The sequence below is a fragment of the Callospermophilus lateralis genome, chromosome 5 (assembly GCF_048772815.1).
Source record: "Callospermophilus lateralis isolate mCalLat2 chromosome 5, mCalLat2.hap1, whole genome shotgun sequence".
NCBI lineage: Eukaryota > Metazoa > Chordata > Mammalia > Rodentia > Sciuridae > Callospermophilus > Callospermophilus lateralis.
The window spans coordinates 120,736,801-120,744,522 of record NC_135309.1 but is presented as its reverse complement, the minus strand read 5'-3'; positions in this window follow the sequence as shown (position 1 = coordinate 120,744,522).

Below are 7,722 nucleotides of genomic sequence, written 5' to 3'. Positions count from 1 at the left end.
CAATCCACTTGATGGAATGGGTGTTAACTGAAGGCAGGTGGGGCGAGATGGAGGAAGTAGGTTACGGGGAGCATGTGCTTGGGATTTATATTTTGTCCCTGGCACCTTGCTTTCTCTTTGCTTCCTGGCTGCCATGAACTGAGCAGCTTTCCTTCACCATCCCTTCCACCATGATGTTGTGTCTCGACTTGGGCCTGAAGTCATGGACTGAATCTTTGAAACCATGATCCCCAAGTCAACTTTTCCCTCCTCTAAGTTATTCTTTTATTATTATTATTTTTTCTTACATTGTTGACGGACGTTTATTTTATTTATTTTACATGTGGTGCTGAGAATTAAACCCAATACCTCATACAAGCTAAGAACGTGTTTTACCACTGAGCCACAAACCCAGACCTTTAAGTTATTCTTGTCAGGTATTTTGGACACAGTGATGAAGAGCTTAGTAACACAGGAATGCAGAGTTCAAACTCAGTGGGCAAACAATACTCACCCACTGTCATTTAAATTGCATATTACAATTAACCAAAACTTCTCCTCATAATTCTCTAAAATGGTTAATTATTATATATTGGTTGCTTATATAAGGAACAATAGCAATTGATTGTTCACATAATGCTTGTCATATGTGGTTTTCTTTGATTAATCATTATTTTCAATAATCTTATGGAACTAGTCATTTTTGCCTGGGAAGCCATAATTCCCTGCCCCCATGACCCTTTGCCCCCATGCCTACAACTGTCTCCCAACAGAGTTTGGGTGGGTATGCAAAAGCTGAAACCTTTACTTCAAGGTGGAACTAACTTTATAATGCAAAGTCCTTCCTAGGGTTAGACTAAAGCTAGTCTGTAGTTGGGATGACATATGGCTTAGTTTCCTCTTGATTCCTGAGAGTATCACCCAATCAGTTGAGCAAGTATTGCTCTCTCAGGCTGTCTTTTAGGGAAACTGATAAGGCTGGTATGACTCCAATGTCACCACATTAATATGAATATGAAAAAAGTCATTGGTGCACATATGTAATCCCAGCTCCTCGGGAGTCAGGAGGATTGTAAATTCAAATTTAAACTGGACATCTTAGACTCTGTCTCAAAATAAAATAATAAAATAAAATAGCTGGGGATATAGCTCACTGGGAGAGCACTCCTTGCTCTCAATCCCCGGTACTGGGGTGGGGAAAGATTATTGTCATAGATGCTGCCCACTAGGAATATTCCAACAAATCTACAAAGCCTAATCCTTGGGGAGAATATTGACCACTTTATTTCTGATTAGTTTTCTAAAAGATGCAAAGAAGGGGCTGGGGATGTGGCTCAAGCGGTAGTGCGCTCACCTGGCGTGTGTGCGGCCCGGGTTCGATCCTTAGCACCACATAGAAAGATGTTGTGTCCGCCGAGAACTAAAAAATAAATATTAAAAAATTCTCTCTCTCTCTCTCTCTCTCTCTCTCTCTCTCTCTCTCTCTCTCTCTCTCTCTCTCTCCCCCGCCCCACTCTCTCTTTAAAAAAAAAAGATGCAAAGAAATATTGTTGAATATCAATAAGGCACAGAGCACATCATAATGTTGACTATTCTGGGACTTAAAGGTAAAAATGGTATTGATGGGTATATTTCTTATTGCTACTATAATAAATTACCAAAAAAAATGTGTTGGTGTAAAATATCAGGAATTTGTTCTCTGCATTTTGGGATCCAGATGGTTGAGCTCAGTATCACTGGGCCAAAATCCAGGACTACATGAAGTCGTCCCAAGGCTCTAGATGGAATATGCTTTTACTTCTCCCAGCCTCTGGTGACTTTCAGCATGTTTTAATTTGGGCCAGCATTACTCTGATCTCTGGCCTGGGCCCACATTTCCTCTTGCCCCTCTACCTGTCTCATATCTCCCTCCAATTGAAGCATGTAATTGCATTAGGAACCACTATGATACTCCGGGAAATATTCCCATCTTAAAATCCTTAATTTCATATGGAAAGATCTTTTTGACATATAAAGGAACTCTCACAGGTTTCAAAGATTAGGACAGGAAATCTTTGAGGGGATCATTTTCCAACCCACCTCAAACGATTACAGTGCTACTCTGCATTGCTGTGCTCTTTCCCCCTAACATTTCATTACCCAGGGATGCCTCTTCTTTGCATGTTTTATAGTGACCATGGTGTATCCTCTGGAGGACATAGAGCAGGGGATTCATAGCCCTCTGTCTCAAGGATCTTGCCATACATTTCAGGAGAAATATGTATCCCCTGGTCAATCATAAATAACAATTCAGATCAATGTCATTGATCACAAGGCAGTGCACCCCTCACACTGGAGTCTTGCAGACCTTCTATTCCAAGAGGAGATGGAGGAAACCATCAGGTTCTAAAAAGGGTAAAACATTAATCACATCTTAAAAGTTGATTCCACTTGACCAGGCAGAGGGAAAGGGAGATAAATGGATTTTACTATTTGATTTTTATAATTTTCACTTAGGATTGTATTTTTCAAGCATTGTTTGGTCAACTCATGATAAATAAATTTTACATCATTATCTAGTATGTGAAATATAATATGAAATTAGTTTTGTAAGGAAAATATTTTTAATCTTTAACACTTCTGATTTTCCATTTTTAAATTTTTCTATTCTATTCCATAAAATTCTAGTTGAGGTTGGCTGGGTTACTAAATTAAATCATAATCATTAGTGGATTGAGACACAGACATTGGAAAATATACCACTTCAAGGCAAATACTTTCTACCATGGTTTCTGACCATACTCACTGGTTATCTATTGCTGCACAAAACTAACTATTCAGAAACTAAGTGGTTTAAAACAACACCCATTTACAATCTCACAGTATCTTCAGACCAGAAATCCAGGTATTGGTTAGCTGACAGCATCTGCCTCAGGGTCTCTCAACAATGCTAAAAACAAATGGTTGGACAGAGCTGAGGTCTCCTCTGAAGGCCAGATTTGGGGAACAGGAGAAATCACTTCCAAGCTTTTCTAAAAACTTGTTGGACTCATATGGCAGGATTCAGTTCCTTCTGGACTTGTAGTGACCTATGGGATAAGCCTCCTTCAGTTCTTTGCTTTCTGTGGTCTACAGTTCTCCCTCAGTTAATTTCCATGTGGACTTCTTCAAGGACAGCCACCAACATGACAGCTGTCTTCCTCAGAGTAAGAGAAGATGAACAAGATGCAGTAATAATTGTTGTTGTTGTATCTTATTTTATCCGATCACTTTGTCTGCATTGTGATCCTTAGAAGAGAGCCATTATGTCCATTATAACCTCTCTGGGTTCTGACTTTCTTGTGGCTCCGCTGCTCCAAGTTTCTGCTTTTCTTTGTGTTCTCCACACCCTTCCATACACTACTGATTCTCCACAAATTTTTATCCAAAAGGAGGGAAGATTATGCAATGGTAATGAATAGCAGGGATTAAAGATCACTGTGGACCATCTTCAAGATCAACAGGGAAAAGTTAGTGGTTGGGCAGATTGAGTATAACCTGAGATCTAGCTTGCTCCTTTTGGCCATCCATCTTGTCAAGTGTTGTTTAATACAGAAGGCCACTACTTTAAGGTAAACAGACTGCTACCTTAATATGACATTTCGGGAAATGAGGTATGGTAATTGATTTGTTCTTGCTTGTATTGCAAGTAAGTGAGCATGCTGTAGTTACATCCCTATTCTCCTGGGCAGAGAGATTTAGTAATGTGGCCTGGGTTTCCAGTTCTTCTGAGTTGATAATTTATAAACTTAACCATGGTCACAGATGTGTGTTAATACAATACCATGCCATGTCTCATACCAAGATAGAAGGCAGAGTAAGGAGAACTGGTTATCTGCTTTGAGTAAAATTAACTGATTTAGGAATTTTTGCTTTCTCTTAGGCAAAGGGAGAGTATAACTCATAGAGAAACAAACCAGATCAGTTTTCAAAGGCTCTGTGCTCTTCTACTGAATCACAGTTCACTGTTTATTGCTCACAAGAAACTCTAATAGCCTTTAGAATTTTAATAATGTAAATACAATTATTGATGTATCTGGAAAGCAGGATGCTATGTCACACATAATCTATGGTCTTGTTATTTTTTATTTATTTATGTTAGTGACTGAAAGATTGACATTAGGAAAAAATAATTTAAAAGTCTTGGATTCCCCATGTGCCCTAAGGCTCTGTTTTAGTCATATGTAGTGTAGTTTTTTTTTTTTTCTATAGCATTTGCCAGTGTGCAGAAGGTCATCTAAATATTAGGAGGAAGAAGGTAGCTTTCAACAGTAAGTTATGAGAAGCCTAACCGGATGCTGAAGATGATGTCTGAGAATTCAAGGCCTCTTCCCTAGCATCATTCCCAGGGGACAACAATGCCTTTCTTCTTAACCTTGCCCGTGTTGCCATGGTGATCACTAAGCTCACTGTGGCCAGAGACAATTGTGCTGAGACTCATTGAGGAAGCTTTCTCTCTGACAACCTGCTTGAGGGATTTCAAGTGATGGTGCTCATCAGTGATGTGAGCCACATTCTGAAGGATGGCATTCAGACTTCAAGCAGCAGGGCAAACCGTCATGAGGTGACTGAAATGAGAAGGAAATTTTGTAAAGGTTTTTTTTTTTCTTCTTCTTTGAACTAATAATGACCATGGGGTCATTATTGCAATCATAACTTAAAGGAACAGAAAATAAATTGTTCAGAGCTCTCAGTTTGGGGATGGATTGTGTAGGAAGAAGGGTTGGGGCATAAAACAAATGAATATTTCTTTTTCTGTTTTTCAGAACATTCACAAGTTGTAAAAAAATAGAGTCCTTTATTTATTGGTGCATCATAATTTTACATAGTGATAGGATTTCATTTTTACATATCTGGACTTGGTCACAGGATAGCAATATAATTTGGTCAGATTTTTTTTTCCTAGTACCTCCCCTTCCCATCCCCTTAATAGTATCTTTTATCTGAAAGACCCTTTTTGTTCTGTGGGGGGACAAGACATGGCAAAACAGAATGAAATCAAAACTGTGAGTTTAATAAAGAAGACTGAAATCTGAAGAAAAATTCACATGTTATAATTAATAATAAAATTTACTAAAATTAAAGTTGCCATTTTGAAATAATTTTTTAAAAATATGCTTACCTTACCTTTTTATTATTTGTCTGTAATTACTCCTGATCATCTTTAGAGAGAACCTTAAATTCACAGGTCTTACCTGACAGAGATATTGGTAGAACCTCTATCTACTCATGAATAGGTCTTAAAACTACTAGAATTTTCCTTTTAGGATCTATATTCCTGTCTGTATTTCCTTTCCTCTATCTCTCAGTCTTTTCTTCCATTCTTTCTATGTTTGTGTTGGTTAAGCATTTGGTTACTTTCATTAATATGGATCGGGGACAAGGAACTCAAGAATTGTTAGTGGAAATCTCAGCCTTTAGCTGGGTCTTTTTTTAAATTTATATATAATAGCGGAATGCATTACAATTCTTATTACATATACAGAGCACAACTTTTCATATCTCTGCTTTTATATATAGTATATTCACATCAATTCGTGTCTTCATACATGTACTTTGGATAATAACGATCATTACATTCTTATGAAACCTCATGAAGAGTTGAATCAACAGGCTCTACCAAGAGTCAGGAAGCTGGTGAAGCTGGGCCTTGCAAAGCCTAGGAGTTAGTAAGGGTCCTTGGAATTTCCCAGTACCTCCAAGAAGCCCAGCAGAGAGACTTAACCTCTTTGGGTTCTGCCTTTCTTGCAGCTCCACTACTCCAAGTTTCTGCTTTTCTTTGTGTTCCCCACACCCTTCCATACACTACTGATTCTCCACAAATTTTTATCCAGACTCTTAAAGGAAGTTCTATCGATAATTATCTCTTTTCATAGATCTCTTTGGGTAGGGCCACTTCATGAGTCCAGAACAGTCTTGGATTTGGTATGTATGTATGCTGGTGTAGGTCCTGTGGGCTGAGTGTTGCTGGTCCCCCTGAAATTACTTACTGCACAGGACCTGTTTCTTAACTGGGCATTTTCTCTCAAAGGGACTGAAGGTTTCATATAATCACTATTATTAAAAATACTGTTTTTATACACTGAGATTTCATCACACTGCAATCAGAATGGCAATTATCAAGAATGTAAATGATAATAAATTTTGGCAAGGATGTGGGGGAAAAGGTATATTCATATATTGTTGGTGGGACTAAAAATTAGTACAACCACTCTGGAAAGAGGTACAGAGGTTCCTCAAAAGACTAGGAATGGAACCACCATATGTGGTGGTACATGACCCAGGTACTGTACTCTTTGCTATTTATACAAAAGAACTAAAATTAACATATTATAGTGATACAGGCACATTTATGATAGCACAACTCATAATAGCCAAAATATGGAACCAGACCACATGCCCGTCAATAGATGAATAGATGAAATTAATTAAGAAAATGTGATAAATGAAATAAATTAAGAAAATGTTCCACACACACACACAATGGAGTTTCAATGTGTGTGAAACTCAATCATAAAGAAGAATCAAATTATGGCCTTTTCTGGTAAGTGGATGGAACTGGAGAACATTATGCTGAGTTAAGTAAGTCAGACTCAGAAAATCAAGGGTTGAATATTCTCTTTCATATGTGGAAGCTGGAGTAAAGTAAAGGAGGAAAAGGTGGAGGGGATCAGATGTAATAGACAGAGGGAAGATCAGTGGAGTATAAGATTGAAGGGGAGGGAGGAGAGATGGGAAAGAAGAAATGCAAAATGAATTTGACAAAATTATGCTATGTGCATGTGTAAAGATACCACAGTGAATTCTACCTTTATGTATGTCTATAAAGTGTCATTTAAAAATACAGTAATGAGTGGAAGGTAGACTAGTAGAATAGAAGAAGGAGAATAAAGGGGGAAAGGTTACCATGTACTGAAATGGAGTAAATTAAATTACATATATGCATGACTATGTTAAAATGAACCAAACTATTCTGTACAACTATAATGCACCAATAAAAGCAAAAAAGGTACTGTTTTTATTTTTAATTTAAAAAATTGTTTTTTGTTGTTATTTGTTTTTTTTTGTTTGTTTGTTTGTTTGTTTTTGATTTTGTAATGGGGATTGAATCCAGGAGCACTTAACCACTGAGCCACACCCCTAGCCCTTTAAAAAAATTTTTTTGAGACAAGATCACCCATAGTTGCTAGAGTCTTGCTAAGTTGCTGAGGCTGGCTTTGAACTCACAATCCTCCTGCTTCAGTCTCCTGAGCTACTGAAAGTATAGTCATATGCCACCAGCACAAAAGTACTGTTTTCAACAAAAATGTCCCTGGTTCCACCAATGTCTTGTTCCATGTATCTTAGTCTGATAATAAGAATGAGTGCTTATTTATTATATGATAGTTTCTCTTTGTGATCCACTAAGTTTTATTAAAGGAAATTTTTATTTGGGATAGGCAAGATTTTTTACTCATAAAGGAACACCATTACAAGAAAGAGAGGCTAATGGGAATTTAGAAAGCCTAGGTAAAAACTTTCCAACCTCAGTCTAGATTACCAATTGCATTTAGCTAATCTTTCTCTGGTATGTAAATGGACATTGGATAGGAGACATGGACACTGTCACCATCTATTCAGTCCATTAAATCAGCCAAATAATCTATCTAAAATGCATAAAATTATAATGACCCTAACTATAGATTAATCTGTTTCTTGTGGATGCTTCCCATCCTGGGTCTGTTT